Source organism: Myotis yumanensis, unplaced genomic scaffold (genome assembly GCF_028538775.1).
Source record: "Myotis yumanensis isolate MYYU_CA2020_CCGP unplaced genomic scaffold, mMyoYum1.0.hap1 SCAF_5, whole genome shotgun sequence".
Lineage (NCBI taxonomy): Eukaryota > Metazoa > Chordata > Mammalia > Chiroptera > Vespertilionidae > Myotis > Myotis yumanensis.
The window spans coordinates 85,811,271-85,829,152 of NW_027223756.1; the positions used below are offsets into that span (position 1 = coordinate 85,811,271).

Here is a 17,882-nt window from a genome sequence, read left to right on the forward strand (position 1 = left end):
CCGTGCACCAGGCCTCTATCCTATGTAGTAAAAGGATAATATGCAAACTGACCCTAACAGCAGAAAGACTAGTAATTACTGGTCACTATGACACACACTGACCATCAGGGGGAAGACGCTTAATGCAGGAGCTGCCCTCTGGTGGTCAGTGGGCTCTCACAGTGGGGAGCTCTGCTCAGCCACAAGCCAGGCTGATGGCTGCCAGTACAGCAGTGGTGATGGGAGCCTCTCCCGCCTCCTCAGCAGCACTAAGGATGTCCGACTGCAGCTTAGGTCTGCTCCCCGCTGGCAAGTGGACATCCCCCGAGGGCTGCAGGGCTGCCAGAGGGATGTCTGACTGCCAGCTTAGGCCCAATCCCCAGGGAAGCAGGCCTAAGTCAGCAAGTGGTCACCCCCAGACTGTGAGAGGGCATAGGCCTGGCTGAGGGACCCCCTACCCCTGAGTGCACAAATTTTTATGCACCGAGCCTCTAGCCTTTATATAACAAGAAATTATAACTTAGATGCTGCTTTCCTACCAAATTTAAAAGCCCTTCTATGCTACTCTTTTAATTCCAAGTTATTGGAAATTTAATACAGAATTGGTGGTCCATGTTGATATTATTAACTTATTGTTTTCTGTCTTTATATAAATTAATTTGACTCTCACTTAATTTTGTTTCACACAGTGGTTTTGTAACCACTATACTTAACCTAATTTCATTCCTACTGATAATCTGTATTCCATGAATTCCTAGCTTTAAAAAAACTTGTCATTTCTGCTTTGAATACATACACACTCATGTACATTTGTACAAATGCAGAAATAGCATCCTGTGCCCATTAGAAAATTTATTTCTATGTTGTACAGTCTTTTTTTCCATGTGCCCACTCTTCCTTATTACTCAACAATACCTTATGGTCTTCCCTCTAATCAACTAGTGTGATGCCAATTCATTATTACCATGTTTACATAATATTTTATGATGTGGCTGTGCTATTTACACTTGAAAGCTTTCCATATACATTCTCAATGAATTGCTATTATAACAGTTATACAAAAATATTTTGGAATTGTTACATTAAAATTCTGGTTCTCTAACAGCTAGGCAGTGTTTTTCCCCAGAGGACATTGAGCAATATGCAGAGACATTTTGGTCTGTCACATGGAAAGTGTAGGTAGAGTCTAGGGATGCACAGGAGAGACCACACCACAGACAATGATCTGGCTCAGAATGTCAATAGTGCAGAGATTGAGAAACCATGACTTAAAGAATATACGTACTTGTAATATTTATAGCGTCTTCAGATTGGTTTCCTCATGTTGTAACACTTTATAGTTCTGCCAGAAAAGAAAATAGAGTACCCCTTAGCTACCTGTTTGCAAGTTCTAACCCTGGTCAATGTGATACCTTCTTAAGTTTTTCCCCAAGCTGACAGATGTGAAATAATTTTTTATTGTTTTCTGAGCTTTTTCCGAGTTTGTTTAAAGATTCATATATTTAATGGTCTTGTTAATTTAAATATTATTTTTACGCCTATTATCCTATCAGTCTTTTAAATGATTTCTAAACATTATGATGTTGGGAGAGTTAGAAGAAGGTAATAGGGAGATAAATCGTAATGGAAAGAGATTTGACTTGGCATGACAAACACACAATACAATATACACATGATATATTATAGAATTGTACAACTGAAACCTATATAATTTTATTAACCAATGTCAATCTAGTAAATTATATGAAATTTAAAATAAAATTTGGAATTATCATAAGTATAAATTATTATTTCTCCATGGACTTTGGGGGATGTGTTTGGCCATAATAATGTTTTATGTTTTATTTAGTTAAACATGTCTGTCTTATTACTGCTGAGTCTCCTGACTTAATTAAATTGGTTTGGCCCACTGATACATGTTAATATGCAGTTTTCTATCATTTCACCTGAATTGGTTATACTTAACAGTGAATAGGTAATTTCTCTGAATTTTTGTAAAGTGACTGAGGTAGGGGAACAACTTCACTTTTTCCAGGTCATTATTTTTCCAGCTTTTAATCAACAATTCTGTCATTCCAAATATATTGAAATGGAACCTTACCATGGGTTCAGTGCACTTATATACTGACACCTAATTCCTGATTCATTCAACAGATAACAATGGAGCATCTGCTGTTTGCCACAATTTCTAGAAACATTATAGATTATGTTCTATATTTATGCCATTGCCAATTTTAATTACTAATCTATATTCGTAACTTAAATTATTGCTGTTTATTACATCTTGTTTTGGTTAGTTTTTGATGTTCCACTCAATTTTCTTTAATACAGTTGCTTGGAATTCACTATGTTGAACCAGGTTTCATTCTCCCTGTCATTCCTTTCATTTCACAACTTCACATTTACTTAAAGGTGTGCCTATATAAGTTCACATATATTCACAAACATTTGTGAAAATACAAAGGTGAACAAAACAGGTGAAGCCCTGCTTGTGTAGATCTGGCACTGTGATGGTGAAGACAGAGTACAATGAAATAAATGTTTGCATGACAATGTGCGCAGGCATAAATCATATGAAAAAAGATACTCAGTGTAGAAGGGTGGCTCCTCATGGCCTGTGCAGGATTTATTGATCATGTCCTGGGAGGCCTTTGCATGTTGCATGAAGACCAGAACCAGAATTAGACTGTGCTCATTGATTTGTCAAAAATGAGATCAAAACCCAAAGTCCAAGAAAAACAGAGATGCCACATAAGATAAGTGAGAAAGAGGCTTCTCTCATCTGCCATCAAACATACAAAAACTGAATCATAAAATAAATATAGAAGAGGCAAACCAGTCATCTCTGCTTGATGTGAAAATTTTCAACCTGTGTTGTTTTTGTATATTTCCTTTGTGATTTATTGTTTTATTTTTGGTCAGATTTCACTTGGGGTAGTCATACCACATATCTATAACTACAAATTGAGCAAATTTATTTTTTCTACTTTGTTATTATTGTTTAACCTCAAAAGGGTGTAATTAAGTTTGGAAAGCAGCCAGAACCCAAAGGAGATTTTTCTTCCTCATTGTCCTTCAGGAACCACCTGAGCTAATTAGATCTCTTTTCTTCCTCATGTTCATTCGATTGCTCTCTCTCCCTGTGTGTTTATTTAACATACTTAAGTATAGGACAGAAAAAGGGCATAGCAGTATGAAACCCCAGGCTTATTTGCTCATGGGAGACCTAATATAAGAATATCTACGTAATATTTCTAAATTCTTTTTGGAAAAGACACTTAATCTGGGCACTTTGACTTTTATCTTCTCATAGCCTACATAGTGTGGGAGTGAGAAGGACATGGAAATAACACAGATGAAGAGGCCATGGTGTGGTGTGTGTGTGTGTGTGTGTGTGTGCCGGGGCACGCACATGCCCTGTAAACTGAGAACAGTCCTCAGAGCAGAGGTGCCTGGACTGATATATTCCAATGTGACTAAAATATCAAGGGAAGGTAACAAGGAGATCCTTTTAAATTCATAGTATGTGTTTATAACCAGATTAATAAAGTGCAAAATTTATACTTTGTGCACAAGGCACTCTCTGCGACTTGAAGTTTCAACACCAACACACAGGCTTCCTTATTTCTCAATTTCTCTGATATCAACTCTTATCCTGCTCTGCTGTGCTAATTTCATTTGAGACACTGACTCATTATGATCCCTGATTTTCTAAACAATCTTCTTCCTCAGGGCCTTTGCACTCACTGGCTGTCCCTCTGCTTGGCAAACAGATCTCCCTCCGTCTCTTAGTTAGCAGTCTTTGAGATATTTGTTTAAGTGTCATTTGTTGGCAAGACTTGGCTAAACTCTATAAAAAAAGAGTACCTTCTATACTCTTTCCGTTGATGTGATTTACTTTTATATAGGAGCTGCACCATTGAATATGTTTTGTTAATATATATTTGATAATTTTCTCAACCTTTAGTGTGTAGAGATTGTCTGTCAGCAGCCCATTCTCTGAACAGTGCCTAAAGAATGGTCCATAATCACTCTATATCCCTCAAATACATGAAAGAGATTCTCAATAAAACAGCAATATACATTATCTTGGAAGAACAGGTTGATGGTAGAAAAGGAAATTCTAATGACAAATACCAATAGAGATACCATATTGGGGACAAGACCACACCAACATTGGAAATTATTTTCCTGATTCTAAAATATATATGTCATTTATTCTCAATTACTAATGCTGGTTAATGTGATAATTAGTTATTCATTTTTTTCTATTTTCTGGTAGTCAACTGTGAAACATGGAACCAGGCAATGCTACACAAATTTCAGAATTTCTTCTTCTGGGAATTTCACAGGCACTGGAACTACAGTCCCTCATGTTTGGGCTTTTCCTCTCCATGTACCTGATCACTGTGTTTGGCAACCTGCTCATCATTCTGGCTGTCAGCTTAGACTCCCACCTACACACACCCATGTACTTCTTCCTCTCCAACCTGTCCTTGGTGGACATCTGTTTCACCACCACCACCATCCCAAAGATGCTGGCGAACATCCAGACACAGACCAAAGTCATCACCTATGAAGGCTGCATCACACAAATCTATTTTTATATCCTCTTTGCAGTGTTGGACAACTCTATCCTCACCGCGATGGCCTATGACAGGTTTGTGGCCATCTGCCACCCTCTGCACTACATGGTCATCATGAACCTCTGGTTCTGTAGGCTACTAGTTCTGGTGTCCTGGATCATGTGTTCACTGCATTCCGTGTTAGAAAGCTTAATGGTGTTGTGACTGTCTTTCTTCTCAGAGTTGGAAATCCCCCACTTTTTCTGTGAACTCAATCAGGTGCTCCAACTTGCCTGCTCTGACACCTTTCTTAACAACATCATAATGTATTTTTCAGATGGACTGCTAGGTGTTGGGCCCCTCCTGGGATCCTTTACTCTTACTCTAAGATACTTTCCTCCATATGTGGAATTCCTTCAGCACAGGGGAGGTATAAAGCATTTTCTACCTGTGCTTCTCACCTCTCAGTTGTCTCCTTATTTTATGGTACGCTCCTAGGAGTATACTTCAGCTCTGCTGCTTCCCAAAATGCACAGTCAAGTGCAACAGCCTCAGTGATGTACACTGTGGTCACACCCATGCTGAATCCCTTCAGCTACAGTCTGAGGAACAAGCACATAAAGAGGGCCCTGGAAAGATTTCTTGGCTGGTAAGCTTTTCAAGGGCCAATTTTACTAGGCTGAGAAATTGCCCAGGAATGCAGGATGCAAATCCTCAAAGCTAGAAGTCTGACAGAAATAAAACCAATATTTTGACCATATGGATTTGAAAATTCTCATTTATCTCATGGGTTAACATGAATTAGTTTAGCGTAATTTATTCTCTTATGACATATTTTATTATAAGTAATTTTTCTATTGTTTTCCTAAAAGAGTAGTTAGGAATTATACTACCCCTATGGACAAAATTATACTAAGGTCATTTGCATAATTTCATTTTAGAGGTAACTCTGAGACCACAATTTTCACTTCTACTTCATCATTATTTTCTATAGGTGCTCTTCTTGATAATGTAGACTTTAACATGCTAGCATGTTCTATAGCTGGTCTCCTGGTTTTATATTCTTCATTCTATTATTCAGCTCTGTGTCCACATGTCTATCATAGCCACTGGCAAAAATTGACTATCAAACACATTTTTTTCAGGAAGAGTCTACAAGGAACTATACATTTTAATGAATAGATTGATCTAATATGGTTAGCGTCAGAGATGACCTTAAACGTGATTAAGCAATAATAAGCATACAATTTTTTACTGTACAAAAATGTTTTTCTTGGCCCATATCTACTCGATAAAGTGTGAAATATGCTTCCCATTTGTAAGGCTCCTTATTCACTGGAGTGAAAGATTACATGGAGTATCATGAATTTTTCTGAACTATTTCATTGTTTCTGCTTAAATACTTTCTTTTTCATTGATTTTTTTAAAGTGAGAGAGAGAGAGAGAGAAAAAAAATGCATCTATATGAGAGAGATACATTGATCAGTTGTCTCCCAAAGCATTCAAACCAGGGCTCAAACCCACCACCTGGACATGTCCCCTGACTGGGAATACAACCAACAACATTTCGGTGCATTGGACAATGGTCAACCAACTGAGCCATACCCGCCGGGGTTCCTTAAAAACTTTAAATGTACTCCCTACTAATGTGACTCCTTTAATATCTCCCCTTTTCTAAATTTTTTCAAATCCACTAAAGAGAAAGTGAGTGGACAATCTCAATATTATACAATATATATCTCCTTTACACTCAGAAATATCTTCAATCTTTATGATCAAAGGATGAATCACACAGGAGATAAAATTCTGCCTACTCATGTGAATAAGATTCAAAATTTCTGCACAAACATGCATGACCTTCCACCCTGTCCTGACTACCTGGAAGGGGTCACTTTTATACAGTTATCTAAAATAATATTGGAATAACAGAATGATTGTGAATGCTGTCCTCAAATATCAGTAGAAATGCCAAAAGTAACAAGTAGCAGATTATTAAAATTTCCCTCAGTTTTGTTTGCTTTGACTATAGTTTCAATTCACTATCTATCTATCTATATATATATGTAAGCCCAGCAACCCGAAATGGCGGAATGACCAGTTGCTATGACGTGCACTGCGGTGGCCAACCGTCAGATCTGGGCCCCAATTGGCCCTCCCCCAACCTCCTATGGCCCTTCCCCCAGCTGGTCCCACCCTTGATCAGGTCCCCCCACCCTGATGGGGGCAGAGCCAGCCAGCCAACCTCCCAGGGTCCCTCCCCATCTAGCCAACTGGCCCCCTGATAGACCTCAATCACTAGGCAGGTCGAGGCACCCCCCCACCCGTGCATGAATTCATGCACTGGGCCTCTAGTTGCTATATAACAAGCCATCCTAAAGGTAAATGTTTAATACAATTCCTTTATTTTCCAATGGATTTGTGTAGTGGAGAGATGTTCTGATCTCTGCTGGTCTCCTCATGAATCGGTAGTCAGCTATGGGTCAGCTCGGGTGTCTCTGCAGACCTTGGCTGGGCTTTCTAATGTATTAGGGGCTTAGCTACTACTGTGACTGATTTAGGGAGGGCTTGGCTGGAATAAATGAGCTCTGTCCGTAAGTCTTCTCCTTCTCTGAAAGGCCCACCTGGATTTGTTCGCATGCTTGAGGCAGGGTTTTGAAAGAGAGCAGCAGAAATAAAGCCTGGTAAAGCACACTATCACTTCCACCATATTCTATTGGCCAAAACAAATAAAAAAGCTTAAGTCCAGCCCAGATTCAAACATGGAGAAAAAGACTACTCTTCTGGAACTCACGGTCACATTGCCAAAGACATGAAAGCAAACAAAAAACTGGGGCCATCTCTGGAAAGTGTCTATCACTTGCGTATATTTTACTTCAGAAAAATTTTATTTCTGCCACCGCCCTGAATGGCTGAATGATCTTGGAGAGTGATAATAAATATATGTTTAATGAGCATATGTGGAAATTCTACACTAGAAGGTCAAGCCTTCCAAATATAAACATGCCCCCTCTGCCACTTGCCTCCTGCTTACCATTTCTAGGCTGAAGAAAAATAAAATTATTTCCTTCCAGATATCTGGAGTCCAGGGACTTAACTCATTGATTAACAGAGCTAGAAACCTATTGCTTTCTTGATAATTATATTTTTGGCACCCTCATGTGGACATTGCTTTTCTTTTTATTGACCTGCTCTTAACATATTCATAATAATTTCCCATCTGATACTTGTATTTGTTGGGGGTGCAGGTCCTGATGGAAGAAGGTAGCATTTGAAATGCACAGACAACAGAGAAATTGTTATTTTAAAGAGGAGAGAGAGTTGCTAACGTTATGCTCAGTGAGAGAAGCCAGTCACAAAAAGACAAATACTACATGGTTTCACTTACATGACATATCTAAAGTAGTCAAGTTCATAGAAACAGAAAACAGAATGGTTTATTCCAGACCTGGGAGAAGGGGGACTGTGGAGTTAGAGTTTAGTGGGTGGAGAGTTTCAGTTTTGCAAGAAAATAAAAAAGTTTTGGAGGTTGATCGCACAACAATGTGCATGTAATTAACACTACGGAACTGCATACTTAAAAATGGTTACAATGTTAAATTTTGTTATGTGTGTTTTACCACTTCAAATCCTATATAATAAAAGAGCTAATATGCAAATAGTCACCATGCCCTCACACCATAATGCTGTAATGGTTCAGACACTCAACACTGGGGAGAAAGGAATGGGGACCAGGCAGGCTGCAGTCTGGGAGAGAGACAAGCTGCCCGCCCACGGTCCCATGCACCTGCGGCCAGCCTGCACAAAGCTGGCCCGGGTCCTGGGCACTGGGTGCCTGTGACCGGCCAGAAGAGGGAATCTGGGTCTTGGGTGCGGGACGAGGAAGAGGTGGTTAGGGACAATCAGGCCAGCAGGGGAGCAGTTAGGGATGATCAGGCTGGTAGGGGAGCAGTTAGGGGCAATCAAGCAGGCAGGCAGAGGTGGTAAGGGTAGATCAGGCAGGCAGAGGGGTTTGGGGCAATCAGGCATGTAGGCAGAGGGGTTAGGAGCGATAAGGCAGGCAGGCAGGCAAGCGGTTAAGAGCCAGCAGTCCCAGATTGCAAGAGGCAGTTGGCCATCCCCCGAGGGGTCCTGGATTGGAAAGGGTGCAGGCCTGGCTGAGGGACACCCTCCTTCCCCGCATTAATTTCGTGCACCAGGCCTCTAGTTTTTAACACTACGGTGTCGGGTGAATTTCCCGCCAAAATATAAGATGGCGCGGGCAATTATTTAGGTTTCCCGCGCAAAATCAGGGATTTTTATGATACCTATTACCCCAAAGGGTATGAAACGGTTCGCATACGCAGGTAGGTATCTTTGTGAACGGCAAACAAACAAATATTTGGTAATACGCAGTTACAATCGGCCCGAGTTTACACGTTTCCCGCACTCCACCGCAAATCTATATGAACCGAGTTAAGACGGCTCCCGCGGAGTACGCGCAATTCACGCGAGCCGACTTAACTCGTTTCCGCAACTCCAAGTGTTAATAAAAGGAAGGAAATTCTCACACATGCTACAACACAGATGAGCCTTAAGGACATTATGCTGAGTGAAATTAACCAGTCATAAAAAGAAAAAAACCATGTGACTTCACTTTTATGAGGTCCTCAGAGGAGTCAAACTCATAGAGACCAAAAGTAGAATTGTGGGTGCCATGGGCTGGGGAGAAGAATGAGGAATGAATGTTTAATGGGGACCAACTTCCAGTTTGTGAAGATGAGAAAGATCTGGAGATGAATGGTGGTGATGGTTGAATATGAATGTACTTAATGTCACTAAACTGTCAATTTAAAAAGTGGCTAACATGGTGACTTTTACGTTATGTGTATTTTACCACATTAGAAAAAATAATCTAAGGCAAGATGACAGGAGGATCTACACACTGTTTTCTTTTCCTTTTTGTCCTGACAATAGCCAGCTAATGAGAAAAATATTTGATGCTTTAAAGCCCTAATATTTGGGGTTTGCTTGTTACTAGAGCATAACTGAGACCACCATGACTCAGATGTGGAAGGTGACACTTGAGTCTACTCCAGTGTGTGCTGATGTCCTCATCAATGAACCCCAGGGCTGGTACCAGGATGAGAAGCGAGGCACTTGCCTCAGGGACAAAATTTAAGAGGGCACCAAAGAATTCAAGAGTCAAGATGGCTATTATTTGAATGCAGTGATTTTAAAAATCAAAATTAATGCAAGACATTTATAGTGATTAAAATAGCAAAATGTTAAATTTAGATGGGATCACTGGGAATAACTGTCCATCACTTTTGGTGGATCAGTACCCCAGCTCCCTCACTACTCAACTGTATGTCCTACACTCTCAGAGGTCCCCAAAGAGACTGAACCCCATGTACCCACCTTAGAAATGTGCTCATATAAACTCTCAGTATTTGATATCTATACCTCCTTTCTTTTTTCTTTCTTTTTTTTCTTTTTTTTTTTTCTTTTTTTTTGCTATTTCACATCCTTTCTTTTTTACGCATGCTTTTAAGATTCCTTTCTAATGAATTACCTATACTCAATCCTTGTCTCAGACTCTGCATTCAGGGGAGGCCAGCCCAGGGCAGATGTCAATTACAATTTCATTTCAACCAGCCAAACACTATAACTCCTGATTCACCTCCTAATCTCTGACCAAATCTGTTGTGTTAGTGATTTACCTTTGCAACAAATTGCCCTAAACTTAAGGGCCTAAAATAACAGCAAATAGTTATGATCTCACAGTTTTTGTGGGTCAGGAATGAGGTATGGACTCTCTGAGTTCTTTGCTCCAGGGCAGGGGTCCTCAAACTATGGCCCGCGGGCCACATGCAAATACAAATATGTATTTGTTCCCATTTTGTTTTTTTACTTCAAAATAAGATATGTGCAGTGTGCATAGGAATTTGTTCATAGTTTTTTTTTAACTGTAGTCTGGCCCTCCAACGGTCTGAGGGACAGTGAACTGGCCCCCTGTTGAAAAAGTTTGAGGACCCCTGCTCCAGGGTTTCTAATGGGCCGCAGTGTCAGCTGAGGACTTGATGAGGGAAGGGTCCATTCCTCTCCAACCTGTCCTTGGCAGACATCTGTTTCACCTCTACCGCCACCCCAAAGATTACAAATTTCTTCTACTTTAGGAGGGATTAAAATGCAAAATGCTTTCACCCAAAGGCTAACTGAATGAATTGCTACACTTAATCTCAGATTCCTGAACAAAATTTCATTGGATAAATGTCTGTATTCACTATTTAGTGCTAATGTCAATTACCATCAAAGTGATTTAAAACAAACACATTTAAACTCTTACAATTCCTAAGGTCAGAAACAGGAAATGGGGTCTCAGTGAGCTAAACACAAGATATTTACAGGGCTCAATTTCTTCAGGAGGCTACAGGGAAGAATCTATTACTTTCCTATTCCAAGCTTAGATTAGAGTGCAAATATTTTAATTATATTTTTTATAATTAATGAATATTTCATAGTAAGGGACTAAATGACAGCTCTTAACTTGTGATGCAAGGTTGAAATGCCCAATTATTTTAGCTAATGTGTCATGAAGCCCAGTGTGTAACACTCAACATTTATATAGAAGGAACTTAGTTGATGAAAAGAAAAATAGTAACTTTCTGGAGATCCTGGGGCTATGTCCTTATCACAAGTCTGTATTTGGAGATTCAAGTTTTTTAATCCAGGCTAAAGCCTCAGTCTTAAATTTAGAAAAAAATTTAAATAAGACTTGGGTTAGGTACTAGGAGGTTAGTCCTCTGAAAGCCAACAAATCTTATGAGCAAGAACCAGTAAAAACTGGACTCACTTGAGTTCTAAGCTGGTCTTTTGGGAACACAGAATCTCCAAGGAAACATTCTCTTCTGTCCAGACCCACAGGGAAATCAGATTATTAGAGGCTGGAGTAGTATCTAATGAGCAGACATAGGGAGCTGTAAATATCTCCTCATCTACAGTCTGCAGTGTGTGTGACCTTGGGCTGGATGGGACCTGGTTGTTGCTTTTGGAATCCTAAGTTTGTCTATGAGACCAATGTTTGCATCCTTCCTGCTATCTTGTCTGGGCAGAGAGCTTCAGTTTCCATCATCAACCATCCAGGAGGTTGGACTTTTACACAGATACCTTCTCCTCAGAGTTCCCAATCAGGTGAGTCCAGAGGTCCAGTAGGTACTACAGGAAAAGTGTCAGAGAGAGTCAAAGCCAAGCACATTTACCTGAGGTGTCTTGACAGCCATCAGCCTATAGTTGTTTGATTGCCTGATTAACTAATTAATGATTAATTTATGATGCTAAAAGGACAAATGAACATTGAACTCAGCAACACATTGGTAATTGTTGAAAATTAACTGATAGAAGCTCAATTAAAGGTGGCAATGGGAGACATAAAGTATTTCAAGTAAAAGTAGAACATGTACAATGATTTTGCAACTAAAGGAAGTAGGAACATAGAGTAGTAGGTATGGAGAATGCCAGTAAAGTGAGGGAAGTTCTTCTTTATTTTTATCATAGGGTCTATTCAACTACATGTCCATATTGATGAGAAAGATCCAGGTCCAATATATTTCTTACAAATATTACCTTACAACAGTAGTTCATGAAGACATACATTTCACATGATCTTCTTTCACTCTGGTCATTCAATTCACATGTAACAGATTTTATTTCATAAGTAAAAATTGCTATGATAAATAGTTTAACTTTGCAATTACTTCATTACTTGTGAACTAAATATATTTGTACATTATTCATTAGTTTTCACTCTTGTAAATTGTCTGTACAAGTCTTGACATTTGTAAAGGGGGTCTGAATGTTTTTATTCCTGTTTTTGATTGCATTCTTCTAAACAAGGAATTGGAGTTTTTCCCACCAACTTTGTTGTCATTGAGTACCTTCATGTATGTATATGTGGGGAATTGTGAGTATTTATTAATAGTGTGGGCTCAAGTGTATCACTCAGACATATTGTATTTTCTCTATTGCTTTTTTATTTTTCACTCTTCTTAATGAAAAAAACATTCAGCTGTTACTTTTATATTCTTCACTTGTGAATCCTTCTTATAAAACAAAAATGAAAGTGAATTTTCTTCTGTGTACATAGTACTAATAAATCACCCTACACACATATTGCCAACTTGTTTCACATCTTCATTATTCCTTATTGTTCTTTTCAGCCTTTTGTAGTTAGCTCTATTTCCAAAATTTGCATCACCTACTGTCCTGTGGAAAACAATCTATTTTATATTTGATTAAAAATTACCTTTAATTACATTAGCAAATTGAATCCATATACCTTTATATAAGTAGAAATTATAACTTAGATTCTGCTTTCTCCCTGATATTAAAAGCTCTTCTTTAATATTATTTTATTTCCAAGTTTTTGGAAACTTAATCTGGAATTTGTGGCCCATGTTGATATTATTAAGTTATTAGTATTTCCTACAATTGTTTTGTAACCACTATACTTAACTTAATTCCATTCCTACTGAGAATCTTTATTCCATAAGTTCTTAGTTTATTAAAATACTTCTCTTCCCATGTTATACACACATATACACTCATATGCTTTTGTACAAATGTATAAATACCAACCTGTGCTCATCAGAAATTCTCTTCATGTGTTGTACAGTCTTTTTTTTCTGTGTCCACTCTTCCTTATTACTCAAAAATACCTCATGGTTTCCCCCCCCCCCCCAAACAACTAGTGTGATGCCAAGTATTTATTACCACGTGCACATAATATTTTAGGATGTGGTTGTGCTATTCACACATTGAAAGCTTTCCATATACTTTCTTAATATGTTGCTATTATAACAATTATACAAAAATGTTTTGAGATTGCTACATTAAAATTCTGATTCTCCACTAGAGGCAGTATTGTTACCCCAGGGCACATTGAGCAATGTCCAGAGACATTTTTCCCTGTCACATGGGAGGTGTAGGTAGAGCCCAGAGATGCCCTATACATCCTGCAATGCACAGAAGAGACCACACCATAGTCAATGATCTGGCCCAGAATGTCAATAGTGCAGAGATTGAGAAAGATGACTGAAAGAATATATGTACTTGTAATGTTTATAGCTGTCTTCAGATTGGTTGTCCATTGTTGTAACACTTTGCAGTTCTGCCAGAAATGAAAATAGAGTACCCCTTAGCTACCTGTTTATAAGTTCCAACCCTGGTCAATGTGACACCTTTTTAAGCTTTTCCCAGGCTGACAGATGTGAAAGAGTTTTTTTGTTGTTTTCTGAACTTGTTCTGAGTTTGATCAAATATTAATATATTTGACAGTCTTGCTACTTAGAATTTAATTTTTCTATGCCTATTATTCTTTCATTATCAGCCTTTTTAATGATTTTTAAACATTATTATGATAGAGGAGGTAAAAGAGGGTAAAGGGGCATAAATGGTGATAGAAAGAGACTTGACTTGGGGTGCTGAACACAGAATACAATATACATAAGCTATATTATAGAATTGTGCACCTGAAACTTATTTAATTTTGTTAATCAATGTCACCCCAATAAATTCAACAAAATTTTTAAAATAACATAAAAATTAATATAAGTTATTATTTCTCAATTGACTTTGGGTGATGGTTTAGCCATAAAAATATTTTACATTTTATTTAGTTAAATATGTCTGTTTTATTACTTCTGAGTCTCCTGGCATAATTATGATGATTTGGCCTATCCATAAATATTAATATGTAGTTTTCTATATGTTCACCTACAAAGGATTGGTTATACTTACAGTGAGTAGTCAATTTCTCTGATTTTTTTGTATGGTGACTAAGGTAGTAGAGCATCTTCATTTTCTTCCAAGTCTATATTTATTTTTCCAGCTTTTATTCATCAATTCAATGTTTCCAAATATATTGAAATGCAACCTTCTCATGTGTTCAATGTACTGATATAGTAATAAGTACATACCTAACTCCTGATTCATTCAACAAATAATAACTGAGCATCTGCTGTTTGCCACAATTTCTAGGAACATTAAGGACTATCTTCTGTTTATGCCTTTGCCAATTTAATTACTAATCCATGTTGGTATCACTAAATTATTGCTATTTTGTGCCTTATTTCTATTAGTTTTTTTAAAGAGTTCCAAGTGAGTTTATTTTTTCATGGTCCATAGCTGATAAATTCTTAAATGTCACATAAACCCTTTTTCATTAAATACTCCCCATTTAGTCAGGAACAGCATCAAAATGTTCATCATGTGGATCAGCAATGTAATAAAAGCTGACTCTTCTAAACAGTAGCTCAAACAGAAAGGGTTCTCTAACTTTAGTTTCCTTTCATTCTTCCTCTTCTTACAATAAAACCCCACTCCCATCTGTGTTTCACTAACCAAAATCTACAAGATGGGAGATATATATATCTGCAATGGATTTCTATTTCTGCCTGATCTTCTCAAAAATTTAAAACTTCCAATGAAAGCAAAATTAAACAAAATATACATACCCACTCAGCCAATATCAAACCTGAAAAATATTAAAGAAGTAGAAAATTCAAACTTCTCGAGCATCTCTTCAGAGTATTTTGCCTTCAGTTAGTACACTAAGGACCATCAAATTATAGGGAGCATCTCACTGCAATGAAAATGTGGTCCTATAAATGTAGTTTAAAAAAGATGGTACAGCTGTGGTAATGCCCATGCTCAGTCATTAATACAGAACAGTTCATGTAAATGGTAGACTGACTGGAAAAGTATATGTAACTGATGTGCAAAGGTTTCTCTGAACGACACCAGGTTTTATGTGGCACCCTCCCTGCTTGCTAAAAATAAGAACCAAATCACAAATAAATGTGGCAATGAAGCCACATGCTGTTAAACTGTTCATCTTATATATTTCATTCAAATGAAAAAAATCTAACTCGGTATGAACTTACCTGACTTGATTTGAGAAAGCTGCAAGCAGCCTTTCATTAAGTCTAAGAAAGAGTTTATATTTGAATGATAAAACTATGAGAAAAGAATATAAAAATGGGGGGAGGGGAGCAGTATCAACTCAAGAGAGTCTTTGGGAATTTTCCTCAAGTAAATGTTAACTCTAGCAAGGATACAAACCTTCGAAGACAATAAATTAAGTAATGAGAAACAGCCTCAATTTGATATCTGTATAATGCTAAGATGCCACTGTTTTCTTTAAAAGACTTATTTAAGTGCAGATAATGGCTGAGAACTCAAACTCCTCCATAGTTCTTTGTCTATAAGCAGGGAGCATTTAGGGGTAAGTCTTAAAGAGTCATGGGGTGTTGTATTATATGTGGGAGAGAACACACCGGGAACTGCAACTTTTATTTTAGCAAAGGATCCCGATCAAATTTTCAACTGAGTCTGAATCTCAAGCATGTTAAACCTGATGTATGTATATGTTTAAGGCTTAAGCCTGTAGTTCTTATATTCAGAAGCATTAACATTGTGAATATTCTTAATGCATTTCATTATTCAGTGTATTATATGACACTGATGAGGAGTCATAATGTTCTAGGCAATTATTTTCCTGAAGACCACAACCCCCAAGTCAGGAAAGGTATTCTTATATAGGGAAAAACACTTGAAGTTTCCAGGTTGTTTCACAATACATTTCATTAAGGATTGTACTGTATGGCAATGCTGATTTTTTTAAAAATCCTCCCCCCCCCCCCCCTTTAATTAAGAGTGGTGGTGAGTATTTGCTTAACACTGGTCTTCTTATGTAGCAGATACTTTCTTATGACTATATTCACTTGAATAAGAAACCAAAGACGACTCCCTGAATTTTCCGGTGTTTGATCATAGTACACTTCATCAAATGGTTGCTTCAGTGGTCTCAAGTCTAGAGTTCAGAACTGCTGCCCTATCCTGTAAATTTATTTAGAACAAGATAAGGCATGGCCAATAAATAAGCTGTAATTTACATGTTTAAATTCATAGGGTTGGCCATGGGATAATGACATGTCTACATAAAGGTGTTGATCCTTGGAATCAGAGGAGACGGTGGGAGTAACACTAAAGATGCAAAAGCCATAAACAGAGAATTAACTTTCCTTATTGGTTTGGCTACCTGGTGTTCAAAGAATGTATATAAATATTTAAAATAGCATTCTTTAGAAATTAGATTCAAAAACCAGGAAGAAAGTGTGTTTTGAGATACTTTTCTGCTTCATTCCAAAAGTTTTCTATACTCATTATAGAAGACAAAGGCAGAAAGGAGGAAATGAGGATATTAAACAAAAAACCGAACAGAGAATGCAATATTTTTAAAATAGGGACTTAACCTCAATGGAAAGATTTCCATTTTTCTCCCACTATAGAGCTATTCAGCCAGAAAGGTACTTAAAGCATGTCTGCATATTTAATATTAAAAATAAATAAAAGCCAGGTTCTGATTCAGGCAATGACTTAAGAACCTAAGGAAAGGAAACGAAGAAATTTCAAGATTAAAAAAAATCAAGAGTGCTCACTTTGGTGGCACATATACTACAGTTGGAAGGACACAGGGAGGATTGGCATGGCCCCCATGCGAGGAGGACATGCAAACTTGCAAAGCACTCCATAGTTTTTAAAATAAACTAGTTTTTAAAAATCAGTGTTTGGCTTTGTGGCAAGAGCATAGTGCTAGTGATTTTTCCTATGAAGACAGCTGCAAGGAAGTGAATTGGAGCATCTAGTTTGGCCTGCTGCCTCCCCAACCTCCACCCCAACTGCAGCCTCCGCAGTCAGTCCTGCAGAGGTGGCCTTCTATTCGTTTTTTATTGAATTCATTTGTTTGGAAATCACTTCTGTTTGACCAAGTTTTATTCTCCCTGTCATTCCTTTCATTTCATAACTTCACATTTACATAAATCTGTTCCTATATAAGTGCACATATATTCATTTTTTTGAAAGTACAAAGGTAAACAAAACAGGTGAAGCCCTGCTTGTCTGGATCTGGCACTGTGATGGTGAAGACAGAGTACAATGAAATAAATGTTTGCATGACAATGTTCTCAGGCTTAAATCATATGACAAAAGTCACTCAGTGTAGAAGGATGGGCTGTTGTGTTCAGCATTTATTGATCATGTCCTGGAGGCCTTTGCACATCAGATGAAGACCAGAACCAGAATTAGACTGAGCCAATTGATTTGTCAAAAGGAGATCAAAACTTAAAGTCAAAGAAAAACAAAGATGCTACATAAGAAAAGTGAGAAAAGGGGCTTGTCTCATCTTTCATCAACCATATAAAAACCAACTGGTCAAAAATATATGGAAGAGGCACAGGAAAAGAATGGTCTTCTACTGCTTGATGTTAAAAATACTCAACCTGTGTTGTTTTTGTATATTTC

The 17,882-nt window shown here is 37.8% G+C and overlaps 1 non-coding gene and 1 pseudogene across 1 annotated transcript; both read left to right on the plus strand.

Moving 5' to 3' along the window:
* Positions 1–4,274: 4,274 nt before the first annotated feature.
* On the plus strand, positions 4,275–5,197 carry LOC139011475 (olfactory receptor 7A5-like; annotated as a pseudogene).
* An 11,815-nt stretch (positions 5,198–17,012) lies between these two features.
* LOC139011851 (U6 spliceosomal RNA) lies at positions 17,013–17,119 on the plus strand. The gene has a single exon (XR_011471678.1). It is a non-coding gene; the product is annotated as a U6 spliceosomal RNA (small nuclear RNA).
* The last annotated feature ends 763 nt before the right edge of the window (positions 17,120–17,882 follow it).